Source organism: Schistocerca piceifrons, chromosome 1, assembly GCF_021461385.2.
Source record: "Schistocerca piceifrons isolate TAMUIC-IGC-003096 chromosome 1, iqSchPice1.1, whole genome shotgun sequence".
Classification (NCBI taxonomy): Eukaryota; Metazoa; Arthropoda; class Insecta; order Orthoptera; family Acrididae; genus Schistocerca; species Schistocerca piceifrons.
The window spans coordinates 111,333,034-111,354,646 of NC_060138.1; the positions used below are offsets into that span (position 1 = coordinate 111,333,034).

The 21,613-nt window shown below is 43.1% G+C and overlaps 1 protein-coding gene across 1 annotated transcript in view; it reads left to right on the plus strand.

Moving 5' to 3' along the window:
- Positions 1–21,613, plus strand: part of LOC124785008 — a 960,541-nt gene that overhangs the window by 361,869 nt on the left and 577,059 nt on the right. The window lies entirely within an intron of this gene.

The following is a 21,613-nucleotide window of genomic DNA, read 5'->3' on the forward strand; positions in this document are numbered from 1 at the left end:
TCTGTGCTGCTTCTCCTGCTCCAAGTCGGCCCGTTTGACTTCCTAACCCCCTTAAACTTACTTATGATAAGAAAAACACACACTCCCATGCCCGATGGAAGAGTCGAACCTCCGGCGGGAGGGGCCGCGCCTCAAACCGCGCAGCTACTCCGTGCGGCCGTATTTCTCTCCATGCGATAAGTAATATGAGTACTAAATTTGGTTGAAATCGTTCCACGGGCTTAGGATGAGCTTCTTATCCGTGGTTTTGCCCACGTAGGCACAAACAACGTATATTTAACATATTTCACACGTATTTCTCTAAAAAATTTCGCCCTGGAGTTTCATTTCCACACAGCTCAATGTTTATGACGTCGTATCTCCTCAACTGTAGCTCTACAATGATATAATCTTGTAGGTATATCCTGTGATATATGTGTCTACTTTCTTCAGAATGCGTTGTGAACAGAGTTGGTAGTAGAGAATTAATAAGCTAAAACGTCACGCATGGTGCGGTAGTTTTTCACGCATCTTGGTGTTTATGACGTCATATCTGCTGAACTAAGTTGTGGTGTGCGTACCGTAAAACCTTCAGTACACACACACCATCAGATTATTTGACTTGTCGCTTTAACGAGGTAGGTGAGTGTCAGCAATATGTCTCGTGGTCTTATCGTGGCGTGTTTATCTGCTGCCGTTAGGTCAGACGATAGAAATGCCACTTGCACGCTTAGAGTGGCGGATTGACTGTGACCAACTTTAAACAGAATTTGATTAATTTTCGCACACATTTATTAAAATAATAACAAGCATAAAAATTACTTAACTTGGTTCTGGTTGCTATTTACAATTGACAATCTGAAGTTCCTTTGGTATTGGTACGTTAATCTTATTCTCACATATATCTCTGATACTTGACAAAAGTGTCTATAAATTTATCTTCATGGCTATGTACAGGAATATGGTAATCTTATTAGGAGCAGACTGTAGAACTCGTACAGACTGGTACAGACTAATGCAGACTGGTACAGACTGGTGCAGACAAATGCAGACTGAGTAATCAGAGGTCTGTACACTCGTTATAATACCTCGCGCATTCAGGTATCACTGCGCGAGTGTGATCCGCGAGGAGAAAAGGTTCTACGTTAGCAGCAATCTCATTGGCTGCATTACATATTAATACGCGGATTGGCAGAAACAGAATTTGGTCCGTCTCTATGGCAGCGCCATCTCGTAGTGCGGAGACGGACGAGCGCTGCGCCTGTGCTGTTGTGCTTAGCGGGGTGCGCTCTAGTGGGAAAGTTGTGTACGCGCTGACTATGCGGAACTATGTACACAACATAAGTACAACAATGTAATTTTGATGGTATATTCCGTGGTACTGTGTATGCGAATAATGTCTGCAAACTGTGTCGCAAATACAGTTAGTAGTAAAGAAATAGTAATTTATAACATCTTCCTTCATGTTGTAGGTTTACTATACGAACTTCGAAAATGTAAGCGATAAACTTTTTTCTTTCATCGTTTTGTGAGGATTTTCAGCTATGAAAACAGTTTTTTAAAGCTATGAAATTATGTTCAAAAATAATTCAAACGGCTTTGAGCACTATGGGACTAAACTTCTGAGGTCATCAGCCCCTAGAACTTAGAACTTGAACCTAACTAACCTAGGGACATCACACACATCCATGCCCGAGGCATGGTTCTAGCCTGCGTCCGTAGCGGTCGCGCGGTTCCAAACTGTAGCACCTAGAACTGCTCGATCACTCCGGCCGGCTATGAAATTATGTGTAATGTTTGCTGCAAGACACTAATTGCTCATTCTCATATACTGTGTGTCTAAAGGACCTGCGTAACTATTCATACCAAGATACTCGTATGTGATGTAAGATTCATCAGTTTTGTCATCGTAGTCGCTCGTGGTGGGCTACACTGCTTTTTCACACCCATCCCCACCCCTTTGATGGGTAGATGGTTCTTACCCCACAGTAATGATTTCAAGACAATGATATGTGTGCCAAGTGTGGTTGAAGAAGATGCGGAACATACATACATACATACATACATTTTTATAATTTGTGTGGATGTATTTATTTGCTGAGAACGCATTTCGAGATTTACGCGAGTAATATTTTCGCATTTAGGCAATGCCGTGCATCTCGTCGAAAAACAAAAGAAATAACGGCAATAACTTTTGAAATAGATAAATTAAGGCTTGAGAGACTCATACATAAGTTTTCGGGATTAGCGGCTGTTAGTGCCCGGAAGAGGAGCGATTCTATTCTGGAACTCTGACTACGGCCTTGCAGATGTTCTTCGTGGCCGCTGAAGGACTTGGGAAGCCGTAACCTCGAGCTTATTTCGGCTCAAAGCAGAGCGAGCGCCTTGTATACACAACTGATGCTGGCGCCGCTGTTGTTCCGCCTGTCAAACTCCTGGCTTCTCTCCGTGAACTTGACTCGTTCCTAGCACCGGCGCGTGGTTACGAAACGTGCAAACAAATAACGTGTGTCAGTCCTGATCTTTGAGGAAACCGATGTGTTCTACAGAGTAGCCTTCTGCAGAGAGGCTACTCAGAAGCGAGCTACATTCTTTGACACTAACAGCATGTTACTAAAGGCAAAAAAAGGAAGAAATTTTATCTTTTTGATTATACACTGACAGAAAAAATCTCAACATCAGTAAAGAGTTCAGCGACATGTTCGGAAGTTAGTACACCCGTTTCTACATCTGGAAGATGATAGTCGCATTAGAGGATGCAAATCAGGTATGCTTTAAACACACGTCGTGACGGCAGTGAGCGTTAGCAGTTGGTTGTGTCACTGTGGTGATTCCTGCTGCTGAGATTGCTGGCGCAGATGCAGTACGATGCGCCGAAGTCATAAGCTTCATACTCTGTACAAGATGGTCTTCCCTCTGAGAAGTGTGCTCTTCCCTCTCAGTAGTGCCACATCGCCGTCCGGAGCCCGGTCTTCTTGAGTCCGTATGATCTCGTGACCACCGCTGCCAGCAGTCATGTACAGTGGCTGTCTTGCTGCCAAGTCTTTCTGCAGTATCGCAGAAGGAGCATCCAGCGTCTCGTAGCCCTATTACCTTGGTCAAACTCAGTGAGGTGTCTTTGTCGCTTTAACGACGTTCTTGACAACCCCAACTCACCACGTTGAGTCTCAAAAGTAACTAACGCTACCTACCATTACAGCGTGTATTTAAAGCAAACCTCTCTCTCTTTCTGAAGGTGTCTTACAGTCAGGAGATCCTCAGATTATCTGACTGCCAGTATGTGCTAGTTCATTTAGCGTTACCCAGGGCGCACGTGTAGTGTTATACTACGGACGCGCAATAGCTTTACAGCTCCCTCAAAAAACTAAAGAATGGCTTACCACAAGGATCAGTGCTCGCACCACTGCTGTTTAGCCTCTATATTGCAGACCTTCAGGAAACACGATCAAGAAAGTTCGGGTATGCTGACGATTGGGCCCTCGCTACAAGATGTAGCACAATTCAAGCATCTGAGGACTTCCTAACGAAAGACCTGAAGATAATGGGTGAATATTTCTGTAAGGGGAGACTTCAACCAAATGCTTTCAAAAAAGAGGTTAGTTGCTTCCATCTCAACAACAAACTCGCTGGAAAGGAACTCAACATTCGATTTGAAAATGCCACTTTCAGGCACAATAGAACTCCGAAGTAGTCGGGCATGACGCTGGACAGAACACTATCTTTTAAAGAGCACCTAAACTCCACTCTCCGCACCTCTTCTTTAGCAATTGTATTCTCGGCTACCGAATATTGTGCTCCGATTTGGCTAAAGAGCCTACGTGTAAAAAAGATGGATGTCCAGTTGCCGGAGTGGCCGAGCGGTTCTAGGCGCTTCAGTCTGGAGCCACACGACCGCTACAGTCGCAGGTTCGAATCCTGCCTCGGGCATGGATGTGTGTGATGTCCTTAGGTTAGTTAGGTTTAAGTAGTTCTAGGGGACTGATGACCTCAGAAGTTAAGTCCCATAGTGCTCAGAGCCATTTTAACCATTTTGTCCAGTTGCATAACACTCTAAGGATGATTTCTGGAGTAATGACACCCACTCCAACGCAATGGCTCCCAATATTAAGCCACGTCCCGCCGCCACACCTGCGACGTACTGACGCCCTTGTACGTGAATACAAAAACATCAAGGGAAATCGAAGCCTGCCAATCCACCAAGACAGTAGTGTCATCTGCAGGCTCTCCTACCATGTGCTTTAGTTAATTACTTAGTTACATGTTCCATGGACCATTTGCACGATGACTCGTTATGATGTGGATCGAGTCAGTTCACATACGAGTACACATTTGAAATTAATGTTCAAGCAGGTATTTCTCGTGGTCTTTGTCCATCCTCTATATGTGTCTTAAAGATATTATGAGAATAGGAGAGATAAGAGAGCGATAGACACGTATGGACAGTCGCTCTTCCCTCGCTCATTACACGAATGTAATAGGAAAAAACTCGATAATATATGTGTGATGTACTCTCCGCCGTGCACTGACAGTGGCTCGCGGAGTATTTACGTACCTGTAGATATTTAGGTTATGGTGAAGTTTTCTCGAATTGTCAGGCGAGTCGCGCCTTTGGATCGCAACGTTTCTACGAGTTTCGTGCTCGCCACCTTCAGACGAAAACTATACCTGAAGATGGTGAGTAGGAAATTCGTCGAAACGCTGGGACAACATGACACCACTTTTCGGCTGATAACTCGAGAAGATGTCATCAGAGACTTTTGCTGAGAACGCATATAGTCTCGTATTTTGGCTTGGGCATGGAATTCCGGATTTATTATTCACACCAGATGATACACGACAAATCTAAAGAACAATACATTACACGTGACAGCATCTTTCCTGTAACGGCGCTAACGCTGTAGCCCAGAGGATTCTGAATGCCTCAGTCGAACACGAGAGGAAGAGCGGCCAACTTGAGAGGTGGCCGCCTCTAGCAGGATCGGCGCGAATCCGGATGCGGCGGCGTGGAGCGGCAGGGGCGCCCGTACCGTGTGTTGCTGGCTCGCTGGCTGGTGGGCGTGAGGCGGCCGTCCTTTGTCTGAGCAGCCGCCCACGTGCTTCCGCCTCTGCCGAGGCCTGTCCTGTCACCGCTCCTCCAAAATCATGCTCCGTGTTGGGCTGCTTACCGATGTAAACTCAGTCAGTGGTGGTCTCAGCTGCCCAACCTTTTACAAGTCAAAGGATGTACACTACTGGCAATTAAAATTGCTACACTAAGAAGAAATGCAGATGATAAACGGGTATTCATTGGACAAATATATTATACTAGAACTGACATGTGATTACATTTTCACGCAATTTGGGTGCATAGATCCTGAGAAATCAGCACCCAGAAATACCACTTCTGGCTGTAATAACGGCCTTGATACACCCGGGCATTGAGTCAAACAAAGCTTGGATGGCGTGTACAAGTACAGCTGCCCATGCAGCTTCAACACGATACCACAGTTCATCAAGAGTAGTGACTGGCGTATTGTGACGAGCCAGTTGCTCAGCCACCGTTGACCAGACGTTTTCAATTGGCGAGAGATCTGGAGAATGTGCTGGCCAGGGCAGCAGTCGAACATTTTCTGTATCCAGAAAAGGCCGTGAAGGACCTGCAACATGCGGTCGTGCATTACCCTGCTGAAATGTAGGGTTTCGCAGGGATCGAATGAAGGGTAGAGCCACGGGTCGTAACACATCTGAAATGTGACGTCCACTGTTCAAAGTGCCGTCAATGCGTACAAGAGGTGACCGAAACATGTAACCAATGGCACCCCATACCATCACGCCGGGTGATACGCCAGTATGGCGATGACGAATACACGCTTCCAATGTGTGTTCACCGCGATGTCGCCAAACACGGATGCGACCATCATGATCCTGTGAACAGAACCTCGATTCATCCGAAAAAGTGACGTTTTGCCATTCGTGCACCCAGGTTCGTCGTTGAGTACACCATCGCAGGCGTTCCTGTCTGTAATGCAGCGTCAAGGGTAACCGCAGCCATGGTCTCCGAGCTGATAGTCCACGCTGCTGCAAACATCGTCGAACTGTTAGTGCAGATGGTTGTCGTCTTGCAAACGTCCCCATCTGTTGACTCAGGGATCGAGACGTGGCTGCACGATCCGTTATAGCCTTGCGGATGCCTGTCATCTCGACTGCTAGTGATACGATGCCGTTGGGATCCAGCAAAGCGTTCCGTATTACCCTCTTGAAGCCACCGATCCCATATTCTACTAACAGTCATTGGATCTCGACCAACGCGAGCAGCAATGTCGCGATACGATAAACCGCAATCGCATTAGGCTACAATCCGTCCTTTATCAAAGTCGGAAGAGTGATGGTACGCATTTCTCCTCCTTACACGAGGTATTACGACAACGTTTCACCAGGCAACGCCGGTCAACTTCTGTTTGAATATGAGAAATCGGTTGGAAACTTTCCTCATGTCAGCACGTTGTAGGTGTCGCCACCGACGCCAACCTTGTGTGAATGCTCTGAAAAGCTAATCATTTGCATAACACAGCATCTTCTCCCTGAAGGTTAAATTTCCTTTCTGTAGCACGTGATCTTGGTGGTGTAGCAATTTTAATGGCCGGCAGTGTAATTACAAACCTGGTATTACGACTGTAACTCCAGAAGTCGGCATTGTTTACACCTGGGAAAACTTGCAGACAACGAAAAAGATGAGCTACCTGCCGCAGTGATCCAACACGGCCTAAGATTTGTGCACACGTTAGACTGACAGCGCAATGTAGGGCACCGTTCGTCACAAGTGGCTTCTAATCGTATTGGAGTACTGTCACAGCTCTCCAACTGGATTATCGATTTAAAGTTCGTAGGAACTGATGGAAAGGCATCAAGTAAAACACAATTAATATCTGGTTCTAACACGCGTTCCATATCAGCATAAATTACCAAAGCCAGTTTCAGTTCGTTGTTGGACTTCGTAAATCTTACAAACTCGTCTTCCACTAGGTAATACACTGCTATCCAGTTTAAACTGTGCACAGTTACCCAAACGTGCATTTAAATTTTCCTGAGAATGAAAATAGCACAGGCAATGTCCACATACTACAACTGAATGGTAATGATTAGTAATACTACTGCACGCTAATCTCGACAAGTTCTTTATGCAGTAGAAATGGCATATATAATGTTATAAACCTGCAACAGTAATAGAAAATGGCTCTGAGCACTATGAGACTTAACATCTGACGTCATCAGTCCCCTAGAACTTAGAACTACTTAAACCTAACTAACCTAAAGACATCACACACATCCATGCCCGAGGCACGATTCGAACCTGCGACCGTAGCGGTCGCGCGGTTCCAGACTGAAGCGCCTAGAACCGCTCAGCCACACCGGCCGGCAACAGTAATAGTTATACATGTTTCTCGCAACAGTGTGTTGCGATGTGCAGCCGTACAACTCGGTAGTCTTTGTCAACAGTCTTTTGTTCCACATTCATCCATCCGTAATCTGAATATGTGATACAGTAGACAATTGCAGAAGCGTCCTCATTTTGTTCCTAAAGAAACAAACCACACGAAACCCAAACGAGTGAGGCTCCCAGAAACTGCACAAAGTATTCCAGAGACACAGACCATCAAGATGATGTTCCATGTGTTGTGACATCCAGAGTATCATGAAAGAAAGATATATCAATAGCATGATTGGAGAAATGCACAAATAATGTTATTGCTTTTATGGGTAATGTTGGTCACTCTTCAGCTAACCATCATTTGCGATGGTGGATCCAACCCAGCTTGCAGTATTTAAAGAGACATAGTGCGCGCTAGCTTGTCAATGTTGTGAGAGCGTTTATTGTAAGTAAAGCCTTAGCACAGTTCAAATTAATCGTCTTTTTCACTGCTTCTGCTAACATACTGTTGATTATATAGCATCAAGCTAAGCTCTAGTTGGTGAGTGAAACTGTACATTGGTGATAATGGCATTCATCCTTTAGGCACGTAGCACACTGCAAATCAGATTATAGAATGAAGATTCACACGTTTGAAGTTACATTCCGCAAGATACCGTTTGAAGTGTGGCGGTTGGTACATTGTATCACAACAAATCACTTCCTTTCCTGTTCCATTTGCAAATAGAGCGAGGGGAAAACAACTGTCTACATATCTCCGTTCGAGCCTCAGTATCTCTTACCTTCGTGGTCCTTATACGAAATATATATTGGCGGCAGTAGAATACTTCTCATATCTTGATCAAAAGCCGGCTCTCTAAATTTTATCAATACATTTCTTCGAAAATAACGTCTGTCTCTCTCCAGGGTTTCCCATTTAAGTTCCGAAGTATCTCCGTAATACTTGCATGCTGATCGAACCTACTAGTAACAAATATGTCAGCCCGCCTCTGAATTGCTTCAGTGTCTTTGATCCGACGTGGTGGGATCCCAAGCAATCAGGCAGTACTTAACCCTTTCGGACCTAATTTTTTCCTGAAGGAAAGAAAATTTTTATTTATGTTGTAATGTTCTTAGGCAATTTTTTAGTCATTTTAGACGCAAGATTTACACAAAAATATGTACCCGTTTTCAAAACGTACTTTGTCCACTTGGCTTAATTTTATGAACTAAAATAACTAATTACGAAATATTCCCTATTGTAAGAAATATTAAAATGAACATTCAATAATTACCATGTAAAATAACAATAACAGTATTCAATTATACAGTGGAATATGGTGAACCAACCATATCTGCGTGTTCCGGTTGTCACGAGCTGCTACACACCCCTAGATTGATTTTCTATTTTCATAGTAATACCCACCACCTGGCAGCACTTCGCATGATGAGAAGGTTGAACATTCACAAATGTGTACCTCAGTTTTCCATTAGAAAAAAAAATACTTGCGTTACAGCTAAGACATAGTAAAAGTTAATGTACACAGTAGTAGTCAGAAGATCTGAAAGGGCTAAGAATGGATCGCACTAGTGTTCTATATGTGGGTTCATTTACAGATGAACCACATTTCCCTAAAATTTTCCCAATAAACTGAAGTCGACCATTCGTCTTCCCTATCACACTCTTCACTTGTTCATTCCATTTCATATTGCTTTGCAGTGTTACGCTGATATTTAATCGAAGTGACTACGTCAAACAGGGCACTACTAAGGCCATATCGAACATCACGGGACTGTTTTTTACTACTAAATTGCAGTAACTTACATTTTTTAAAAATATTATGAGCTACATGCCATTCATCACACCAACTAGAAATTTGGTCCAAGTCATCTTGTATCCTCCTACAGTCACCCGACGATGATACCTTCCGGTACACAACAGCATCATCAAAAAATAGCCTCAGATTGCTGCTCATCCTGTCCGTCAGATCATTTATTTATGTAGAGACTAAGAGCGGTTCTGTCACACTTTCCTACATAGTTCCTGACGATACGCTAGTCGCTGATGATCACCCGCTGTCATGGGCTGGTTTCTATTAAGTCTTCGAGCCATATACAGGGAGTAAATTTTAATACTGTTGGATGTGAGGTCCACCAGTTATGCAAAACACCATTTTTTCTCAGTACCCAAACATGTACACATATATGTGTGGCAAGCACGAAAACGTAAGTAAAAACGAATATAGGCGCGACAAACTAAATTACATTCTAGAAGATAGGTTAACTCCCAACAAAAAACTTTCTCATCATCATCGTTTGGTTGAAGTTAACAAGCTACCTGTACTAGTTAACACACAAGTGATCCGGAAAATTCGTGCACACCAAATGTAAAGCTACTTACAAAAAGAAGTGATCTATTGTTTGAACTAAACATCCACACAATTATATGATCATTTGACAAAAATGTTCACATTACAGAATAAATAAAACGAAAACCCACTGTAGATGGCACAGTGGCGCCGAAACATGTTTGGGTACTGAGAAAAAACAGTGTTTTGCATAACTCGCGGACATCACATCCAACAATTTTAACTGCAAACATGGCCAACACAAGGAGCTACAAATCAAAATGACGAATATGTCAATTTTAAGTTGACAAACCAGAGTAACTCGAAAAATAAACTTCACAAGAAGAAATGTGTATAATCAATAGTTGATTATTTTCGAGGGGGACATCTGCTGGTGCTAAAATTAGCCCGCCACCCCAGCCCCCTGGGGGTGGTGCGGAAGGCAACTTTAAAATTTCAAATGGGAACCGCCACTTTCATTGCAGAATCAGATTCTACATAAAAAGCTACGTACATATTGTCTTAAACATTTGTTTTGATTTTGGTAGTTGGCGCTGTAATTCAAGAAAATCCATGTTCTAATTTTTTGCGTGGAAAATGGTTACGGATAAATAAAAAATAGTTATTTACTTCGTAAATAATATTTGGGTCAACATTTGTAAAACTCTGATTCCCCTCTCTCAAACCCCACCCTATGGCTAGAGAGGGAGAGTTTTAGTTTTAACGAATCAAAATTTACAAAGTAAATAAGTATTTTTTATTTATCCGTAACCATTGTCCATGCAAAAATGAGAACATGTATTTTATTTATTTTCTCAAACGAGAACTTTAAAACTTCAGCTTTCTTTTCTGTAGGTAATGCTAAACAACGTGTGTGACAGCATAAAATGTCAGAGTTCACCATGAAATTTTTTGTAATAAAATTTATATCTATATGACTATTTTTTCATTTTTCCTTTCATTCCCCGTGTAACATATTGTAAAATTAAAGCAAATGTGTAAATATTTTGTGGCTACAGGTATCCGAGATTAAAACTTGCGATTGATGTAGGGGAGATATTCTCTGAGACGACAATATAGTATCTACAGGGGTGGTACATTATGCAATGAGTGCATGGGCATGTGTGTACATGTGCACTGGGCGTGTGCGCGCCATTTTAGGTAAATGTCTTTGGCTTTCTCAGAAATAATACAACTTGACATAACTTTCACACATCATTTAAACATTACACTGATTAAATACAGGGCCATGAATGTATATGCAAATATCTTTTACTTTCACGCAAATAATGCACATCTTTGACCTAAAAGAGGTCACATATTTTTAATGCATATCTTTGGACTTGGCGCGATTTTTATGCAACTGACTGCATTATTTTTATACTACGCTGCAATTGGTTGTCGAAGGGGAAGGCAGTGTGAAGTAAAAACCACAGCTTGTCTATTTCTGCCATCTTGAATTCTTTTTTCCATTTTTCCATTAGCACAACTGGGCTAGTTCTGCCATCTTGGACTGGCTGTTTAACGGTCCTAAAATACTACGCTGTGATTGGCTGGAGGGAGGTGAAGTTATATATTTCACATTAGCACAGCTGGGTTAGTTGTGCCATATTAAATTTTGATTGATTGTCTCACTTTAATACTAGGCTTTGTCTGGAGAGGAAAGGGAAGGAGAGGAGAGAACACTGCAGGGGGGGTGAAAGGAGCTGTGACTTGATGACATCATTGATGAGAATGATGACGGCCCTGATAAGTATAACAACAACACTGATAAGAGAGATGACATCAATGATGAAAATGGGCCTGGGTTGTGACGTCACCTTTAGGTGAATGACCAGGACCACGTGACGTCATCAGAAACGTACACAAAGTGCGCCAGAGCGTCCATAGATAACTTGCCTGCACTAAGCCTGTTTGTCCTCTTGTGGAGTACTGGTCCACTGTATAGGATCTTTACGAGAGAGGTTTGGCAGAGGGCATCGAAAAAGTTGAAAGAAGGCAGCCCCTTTTTGTGTTATCGTGAAACAGGAGAGAGAACACGAATATGACGAGGGAGGCGTGATAACAATCTTTACATCAGAGACATTTTTCTTTGCGGCAAGCCCTTTTCGCAATATTATAATTACGAACTTTGTCCTCTGAATGCCAAAATAATTTGTCGACTCCCACCTAAATGAAGATAAATGACCATAGTAACAAAATAAGAAAAAGGAGAGCTCACACAGAAAGATTTAACTGTTCGTTTTTCACACGTGTTTTCTAAAAGTGGAACGGCAGAGAAATAGTCTGACTGAAATAGCCTGATGAGCCCTTTGCCAAGCACTTAAGAATGAATTGCATAGTTATCATGTAGATGTAGGTGTTGATGCGTTCTGGCCATCACTACAAGTTCAGCAGTGTCCATGCCTACAGGTTTTCTTGTATTCTATTTGCAGCTGCGTATGATGTGTTTATCTTGATCTCAATTAGGCCATATCGAAACATCACGGGACTGTTTTTTCTACTAAATTGCAGTAACTTCCATTTTTTAAAAATATTATGAGCTAGATGCTATTCATCACACCCGCGCTGTTGTCTTCCCAGTCGCCATTTGTTGTAAAGCATTCCTTATTATGCAGACACTCTTCATCCGGTGTCCTAGCCAGTGTTTTTCCTCCTATTGTGTCAGTTCTGCTGAGCTAGGACCTAAGTAAGGCCTGGAATTTTGCTGTGCAGAAATGACACACAACTCAAATTCCAGATAGTTACGTTGAATAATTTAAGTTTCCATTTCATGTAATTTTATCAGCTATTTCCGTTCGAAGGCGGACTGAAATTGGCTAATTAAAGCCGATCTTCAGCGACTGCAGATTACGATTTGCACTCGTGCACCAATATTTACATGACTAACTGTGATCATCAAATGCTTTTCATTATAATTATTAGAAGTGTTGTGCTATACTCGGCGGGGACGATTGCTCCTTAAGGCTGTGCTTTACGGATCTGAATGGGGGTATATTAATTAAGACTTAAGGGTACTTCAATTCACTACGTGGCTGAAGCACCAATAAATAATTACGTTGACTGCATAATAATATCCTCTGTCGACAGTGCGAATATACAATCTAAGAACCTAAAAAGTGACGCACCATGAAGTAATTATCCAAAAGGGGCGGAAATCGGTAGATGCGTATACATGTACAGACAAACAAATGATTACAATTTCAGAAAAATTAGATGATTTATTCAACACAAAGAACACTCCAAAAATTGAGCAAGTAACCCTCGCACCCTCATATTGACGATGCGACACAGAAATTGCATCGAGACTGTAAACTACAGGATCCATGCGGACTTCTCTCCAAGGCACTAAAGCAGCTACTGTCCCCGCAATGAACCTCTCCTGGGAGTATAGTAGCATGTACCCGAAGCACCACAGCACGTTTACTGTATCCTTCGCACCCTCACATTGACGATGGTTCAAATGGTTCAAATGGCTCTGAGCACTATGCGACTTAACTTCTGAGGTCATGAGTCGCCTAGAACTTAGAACTAATTAAACCTAACTAACCTAAGGACATCACACACATCCATGCCCGAGACAGGATTCGAACTTGTGACCGTAGCGGTCGCTCGGTTCCAGACTGTAGCGCCCAGAACCGCACGGCCACATTGACGATGCGTCACAGATATTGCGTAGAGATTGAATACTACATTCTCCATGCTGACTTGTCTCCAAGAGACTAACGCGGCTAGGGTCACCAGATGGAACCTCTCCTGGTAGTCCAGTAGCTTATACACGACGCACCACTGCCCGTTTACTGCCATCTTGCAAGTAGTTATTCCGCTTGGAATTGATTGCATGACCTGCTGAGGGATATCTTGCCAAATTCTGTCCAACTGGCGCCTTAGACCGTCAAAATACTGAGCTGTTTGTAGGTCACCGCTCATAATACTTTAAACGATCTCACTTGGGGAGAGACCCTGCTATCTTGCTGGCCAAGATGGCATTTAGCACACACGAAGACAAAACAGCAGAAACTTTCACCCTGTGTGGTCGGACATTGTCTTTTTGAAACGTAAGCCCAGGATGACTTGCTAAGAAGAGAAACAAAACGGCGTAGAATACCGTCGACGTACCACCGTGCTGAAAGAGTGCCACCGATGAAGAACAAGGGGGTCCTGCTATGAAACGAAGTGGCACCCTAGACGTATGGCTGACGACACCCCTCATCTTGGTATCCAACCACCTCAGGAGCGTCTCCAGACACTTCTTTGCTGCTCATCGGGGCTCATTTCAAAGCGAGACTCATCATGAAGGCAATTATAGTCCACTCAATGAGATTCCACGGCGAATGTGCGCGACACCACTGCGCCTTTCTGTGAACCGCCTTCGTGGTCAGTGAAACACCAGTTTGACGTCGTGTCGATGATAATGATGAATCCGGAGCTCTGAGTGCCTCTCTGTCGACTGTTCGGTCCTCGCGTTCTGTCATCTGTCCAGCTTGACCGACCCCTTCTTGAGGCTGTGATTGGCCACGGTTCACCCATTCAAATGGTTCAAATGGATCTAAGCACTATGGGACAACATTTGAGGTCATCAGTCACCTAGACTTAGAACTACTTAGACCTAACTAATCTAAGAATATCACACACATCCATGCCCGAGGCAGGATTCGAGCCTGCGACCATAGCAGCAGCACGGTTCCCGACTGAGGCGCCTAGAACCCCTCGGCCACAGCGGCCAGCTTCACCCATTCTTGCCAACATAGTTGAATAGTGACATCGCTCTTATTCAAATCTCGAGCAATTCGCCAATTACTCCAACTGGCTTCTTTGACCCCAACTGCACGTCCCCTCTCAAATGTTGACATCTGCATGCATTGCTCACTCGCATTTCTATGAGGCATGGTTACTGTCCGATTGCGTACACGGTGTGAAATTCGCAAAGACATTAAGCCACAGATTTCGACGTGTTCCATATTCACTATCCTTGGTAGCTGCTCGGTGAAACTGCGCTTCAGCGTCACACATTCATCCATCGGCCGCCAAAGTTTACAATTTTGGACTTTCCGTTGACACCCGTGTGAATATCAGTTTGTGACCAATTTGCATGATCCTTCTTAGTGCGAATTTTTTTTGTCTTAGATTTAATTCAGTAGTCAGTGAAAAGAATCTGCGATGAGTTTTTCGGAAGGTCGAGGATGAGTATCAGAATTCAGGATAATTATAGGTGCTGAGGAGGAAAGTATAATGTAGCTTTCATCTGAAAACGAGAGGTGGGTTAATACGGTTAATAGCCGAGACTCATTTTAGATGCGATTGTTTCCAGATGGAATGGAGGTCGGATGTTCTGATCTAGAATTAGCAGCAGGTAAGATATCGAAGGATGAGGAACTCAAGCGTGCAGGAGATTAGTACAGGGGAAGAAGTTCAAGATGTTTCAGGAGGTGCAGGACTAACTGGATACGGTGCTTTGCATCTCGCTAAAAGATCTGAAGAATATGGAAAACTTAGGGAGATTTGGAGGTCTATGTGGCGTCTGCAAAGGTCAGGCTGACCTGCAGGTTTTGTTTGTGTCGGTAACCAGCATGATATTCAGTCCCCATGTTTTGCGTGATATTAATAGTGGCAGGTGTTTAAGGAAATCTGAGAATTTCGCATGCTGGTGCAGAGTGCTAGATAAAAGAAACTAATAGTATGTGGAAAGCGAATTGGTTTGCTTGACATTAGAAGATTTGGAAAGGGTGGAAAACTTGGGAGGAAGGGAGATCTATGTGACATTTGTGTGGTTGGATAATGGTGTCCTTATATTGTACAAGATTGTGGGTTTTTGTGGTTTCAATGTAATGTGGGCATGACTTCTGATGATTAGTAACGGGAGATCGGAGCTAAGTTTTTGATCGAATATTACGTCCGGCTGTTTTGTTGATGTGTTTGGAACGGTTGTCAGTAACAGTTACGTTGATCTCGGAAGTGGAAAAGAAGGGGGAGGAGGGGGGGGGGAGCAAATGGTCGGTTGTTTTCCCCTGTGGTTATTGCCTTGATATTTAAAGGGTTGGAAAACGAATACCACTGATGACACAAAACGATTAAATTGATCACGTCGAATTGAAGGGGCCGCTAGTACGAATGGAGGGTAAGATAAACAGCGAGAAATCCGACGGTGTCAGACAATTGGAGCTGGCACAAAGCGGGATATGGTTTTGGGACAACAGCTGTTTTACCGTACGTTTCTTTATTCTTAAAGGAGATACATTGAAAAAAAGTCTGTATCACTTACAGGGGCTAGACACACAAGTACACGGCTATTACAAATGATTGAAGCGATTTCATAAATTCACTGTAGCTCCATTCATTGACATATGGTCACGACACACTACAGATATTTAGAAAAACTCATAAAGTTCTGATCGGCTGAAGCCGCACGTCAGGTTTCTGCCGCCAGAGCGCTCGAGAGCGCAGTGAGACAAAATGGCGACAGGAGCCGAGAAAGCGTATGTCGTGCTTGAAATGCACTCACATCAGTCAGTCATAACAGTGCAACGACACTTCAGAACGAAGTTCAACAAAGATCCACCAACTGCTAACTCCATTCGGCGATGGTATGCGCGGTTTAAAGCTTCTGGATGCCTCTGTAAGGGGAAATCAACGGGTCGGCCTGCAGTGAGCGAAGAAACGGTTGAACGCGTGCGGACAAGTTTCACGCGTAGCCCGCGGAAGTCGACGAATAAAGCAAGCAGGGAGCTAAACGTACCACAGCCGACGGTTTGGAAAATCTTACGGAAAAGGCTAAAGCAGAAGCCTTACCGTTTACAATTGCTACAAGCCCTGACACCCGATGACAAAGTCAAACGCTTTGAATTTTCGGCGCGGTTGCAACAGCTCATGGAAGAGGATGCGTTCAGTGCGAAACTTGTTTTCAGTGATGAAGCAACATTTTTTCTTAATGGTGAAGTGAACAGACACAATGTGCGAATCTGGGCGGTAGAGAATCCTCACGCATTCGTGCAGAAAATTCGCAATTCACCAAAAGTTAACGTGTTTTGTGCAATCTCACGGTTTAAAGTTTACGGCCCCTTTTTCTTCTGCGAAAAAAACGTTACAGGACACGTGTATCTGGACATGCTGGAAAATTGGCTCATGCCACAACTGGAGACCGACAGCGCCGACTTCATCTTTCAACAGGATGGTGCTCCACCGCGCTTCCATCATGATGTTCGGCATTTCTTAAACAGGAGATTGGAAAATCGGTGGATCGGTCGTGGTGGAGATCGTGATCAGCAATTCATGTCATGGCCTCCACGCTCTCCCGACTTAACCCCATGCGATTTCTTTCTCTGGGGTTATGTGAAAGATTCAGTGTTTAAACCTCCTCTACAAAGAAACGTGCCAGAACTGCGAGCTCGCATCAACGATGCTTTCGAACTCATTGATGGGGACATGCTGCGCCGAGTGTGGGAGGAACTTGATTATCGGCTTGATGTCTGCGAATCACTAAAGGGGCACATATCGAACATTTGTGAATGCCGAAAAAAACTTTTTGAGTTTTTGTATGTGTGTGCAAAGCATTGTGAAAATATCTCAAATAATAAAGTTATTGTAGAGCTGTGAAATCGCTTCAATCATTTGTAATAGCCCTGTATTTGTAGATTTTTCCGAGTGAAACTTGACCCAAATAGAACTACGAAAAAAACACCAAACAGGAAAAAGAATGCCGAACAGACTGGCTGGTTTACTGTGTACATGTTAGCAAAGCGTATGGCTAACAGGAGCGCTAAAATGTTTTAAGTGACATACCGTGTAAGGACGAGGCAGCGGCGAACCGGCTTCGGGTCTTTGCTGTATTTACGGAGGCAAGTCAATAAACAGTGGGCGTGACTTTTTTCCCTCTCGAGCCGTGCACACGTGGTAGCGAAAAAATATCTCGTGAGAACAACTGGTAGGGCGGGGTTACCGATACGGACATGATAAATAAGTGTGCGCTTTCACTTAACACGTGCGCCATAGCAAACGAAGATTGATAAACAGCCGCCCACAAATAATGGATTTTGTTTGCACCTTCAACAGATTTGAAATATAGCTATTAATTCCACTCGCGAATGGTGCGTGGGAAGAATGTCTGCAAGTCTCTGCATTATCTCCAATTTTCTCTTCATGGTCATTACGTGAGCCGTATGTGGAAGGAAGTAATGCGTTGTCCGACTCTTCCCGGAAAGTGATCTCCCGAAATTTCGATAGTAAACCTCCCCCTGATGCACATAGTCCCTTGTCTAACGTCTTCCACTCGAGTTTGTTGGACATCTCTGTAGTGCTCTCCTGTGACGAAACGCTCCGCTCTTCGTTGGAACTTCTCTATCTCTTCTATCAGTCCTACCTGGTAAGGGTCCCAGACTGATGTACAATACTCACGAATTGGTCAAACAGAAGGTCTATATTTCCATAAGATTCTCCCTATGAATAAACTTTAGTTGAACTATCGCGAAAACTTATAGATAACGCGACAAGATGACTAGAAGTCGCAGAGTATGTAAGTGATCATGCAGACGATAAATGTGCACCTCTGGAATATTACCTGTAAATTAGTACACACTGTTGCCGCCGTTGTTTCAGAATACGGTCGTATGACAAGCAGCACACTTGCAGATGAACAAAATGATTGTCACAGCTGTTCGTTTATCATTCCACATGCTCGGTTGATATATCAAACGCGACTGTGCGCGATGCGTGCCGAAATTGGTATGACTGCAATAGAAGCAGGTCGTTTGAAAAATTTGTCGCACGTATGGCGAATCTCATATTTTCTATTCTTGCTGGTAATGAAAATTGTCTTCATTATTTTTCTTCTTTCGTTGTCAATTCTTAGCTGGTCGGGAGCATATATCGTCCTTCGTTTCCTCCGTACCTTCCATTAAGTCTCCTCAGCTCAAAGTAGGTTGCTAATCACAAGCTGCGACATTATCGCGATCTGGACAGTGACCGGAATATATAATGAATTTCCTTTACTTTACGACTATGGTCACAATTTTTTTGTCATCAGACTATCGGTTTCGGTCTATATGAGCATCTTCAGATATGTTTTATGAAAACATGCCCTAATATAATGGAGCCATAGTGACATCGTTAAGTGATAAACATAAAATCAGCGCCAGCGTCGTCAAATGTATAAAAATAATGGTATATACAGAGTCATTTTGTCAGCAGCAAGGTTGTTAATTTCAAAATGGTTCCAATGGCTCTGAGCACTATGGGACTTAATTTCTAAAGTCATCAGTCCCCTAGAACTTACAACTACTTAAAACTAACTAACCTAAGGACATCACACACATCCATGCCCGAGGCAGGATTCGAACCTGCGACGTAACGGTCGCGCGGTTCCAGACTGTAGTGCCTATAACCGCTTGGCCACACCGGCCGGCAATTTCAGATCGTGAGCAATCTGTGTGGCATACGATGCTTCGGTCTTCACCGTAGATTCTTTACTGACATTTTTCCAGCTATGATTTTCACTAATAAAAGATAATTGAGTCGTCAAATAGATGGTTAGTTTAAATATATGCTGTGTTTTACTGGTCGTAATCCTATTGGAGGTAGCATTATCCCTATGAAAGTAATTGTACTGCAGAGACGTCCAATCCATTGGTTCTTCAATGCTTGGTGGTGTTTCACAACTATCTTTTCTCTCCCATGTTATTACCTACCATGCTTTTTTCGCGATTCATTCCGGAGTGAGCCCCAATCGATTTTCTCATTCGTGTATGCAACCAATCTGACACGCGCGATTCCAGCTCTACGTGCACTCTGTAAGGTTCGATGTATTCTGGTTTACTTATTCTAGGATTGAAGACAACTGTGTAAGTTGAAATGACATGTCTAATGTCACAATATTAGCACAAAAATACACTCTTTTACACAGTTTTCAATGTGACAACAAAAAACAATTGTCAGGATAATGCATCTCGTCAACATCAAAAAGTGAAATAATCCTAAACACAACAATATTAAATATTAACTCTCAGAAGGTTACATTATCCCAAACACGACAATATTGAAGTTTAAGTAGAAGTTTCTTTACAAAATTGTTCCTACACTTACGTTATGATGTTGGTCAGTACTACGAAAATCGTCCAATTCCAGTTCAAAATACGGTACTATTTTTAGGATGACAATCAAGTCTACGATGGATGGTTAGTTATGTGACAAATTGAGAAAAAGATTACCCAAGGTCGCTCGAGTTTACAGTGGACGCAAGCTGGTGAACCAACGTGGTATTTCCTTAAGCTGCGATGATCTGTCGTCTGCTAGACCTCTCTCTTCCGCTGAAATTCCTGTAAAACTAATTACACCTTTGCTGAATTTTCCAGCAGAAACTTCCCCTATGTTTCTCGTTATGCGAGAGAACATGTACTCATCCCTAGTCTTAGACTGTGGCGATATACACGCGCATGGCTGGAGCAGCGCGCATATTAGAATATCCTCTCAGTTCTCGCAAGAACAATTAACTAATTAACTGGTCCGTTTCTCCACAGTTGCTATAGCTAATTTCTAGCTCGATATCAGCCACCTTTTATGTGGATTTTAAGTATAGGTATAATTCCGTATATTGTATGTCAGTTCATGTTTTATTGTTAGACGCTCATTTTTCCACGTGAAGTAATTTTAATTAATGATTACACATACTGCATTTTAACTATAGAATTTACGATACTGGTTACTCATATATCCTTGCTAGTTTGCCCTCTGCTGGTCCTAGTTATTTGTATAAATACTAGACGCATCCAGACTACCACCAGCACTTACTATGTACCTACATGTATACATTTTGACGGTGCCACCTACATAAGAATATTTTTTGATATGCATGGCTGGCATCCATGGCTGTTACACATATAAATAATTTTTATGTTTGTTATGTATCACCAGGCCTGTTACAGATGTTGCTTCAGCTAACTGAACTTACATGGTTACACCACTATCTTTTTATTTGTATCAGATCTGAACATGGCGGTAGCCGAGCGCGGTATAGTGAATTGTAAAAAAAGTTGTGTGATCAAGACAGGCGTCCACAAGTAAAGTACTACAATATGGTCGCGGACTCATTTACAGACTTTATTTCCTGGTAGATCTTGATGCTGTTGTATCATTAAAAAAATGGTTCAAGTGGCTCTGAGCACTGCGGGACTTAACTTCTGACGTTACCAGTCCCCTAGAACTTAGAACTTCTTAAACCTAATTAACCTAAGGACATCACACACATCCATGCCCGAGGCAGGATTCGAACCTGCGACCGTAGCGGTCACGCGTTTCGAGACTGTAGCGCCTAGAACCGCTCGCCCACTTCGGCCGGCTGTACCATTCAAAACATACTGAGAAAACAGAGTTCACTCCTAATAAATATGGCAAATGAAGGGATGCCGTCCGAACTGGCCAAGCGGTTCTAGGCGCATCAGTCTGGAACCGCGCAACCGCTACGGTCGCAGGTTCGAATCCTGCCTCCGGCATGGATGAGTGTGATGTCCTTAGGTTAGTTAGGTTTAACTAGTTCTAAGTTCTATTGGACTGTTAACCTCAGATGTTAAATCCCATAGTGCTCAGAGCCATTGAAATGAAGGGATGCACTGAATCTTGGCCCGACGTCCATAAGATTTGTTCGCGGACGGGTCTGAAAGCACAGACTCTGTTCGAACATTCGTTGAGGAAAAGAACGCTCTCTTGAAGGACAACCGCCAGTCAATGAAACCAAATATTATTCGCTATACATATTCCAAATATTAGCTAGTGTCAAAAAGCTAAGCAAAATCAGGGAAAAGAGGAAAATAATTAGAGAAAAACAGAGATGCCACGGTAAATTGCTTTCATTGTATTCGGAAACGAGCACTACTTGCTTAGAATAGGCATATTTTCACTAGATCGTGACAGA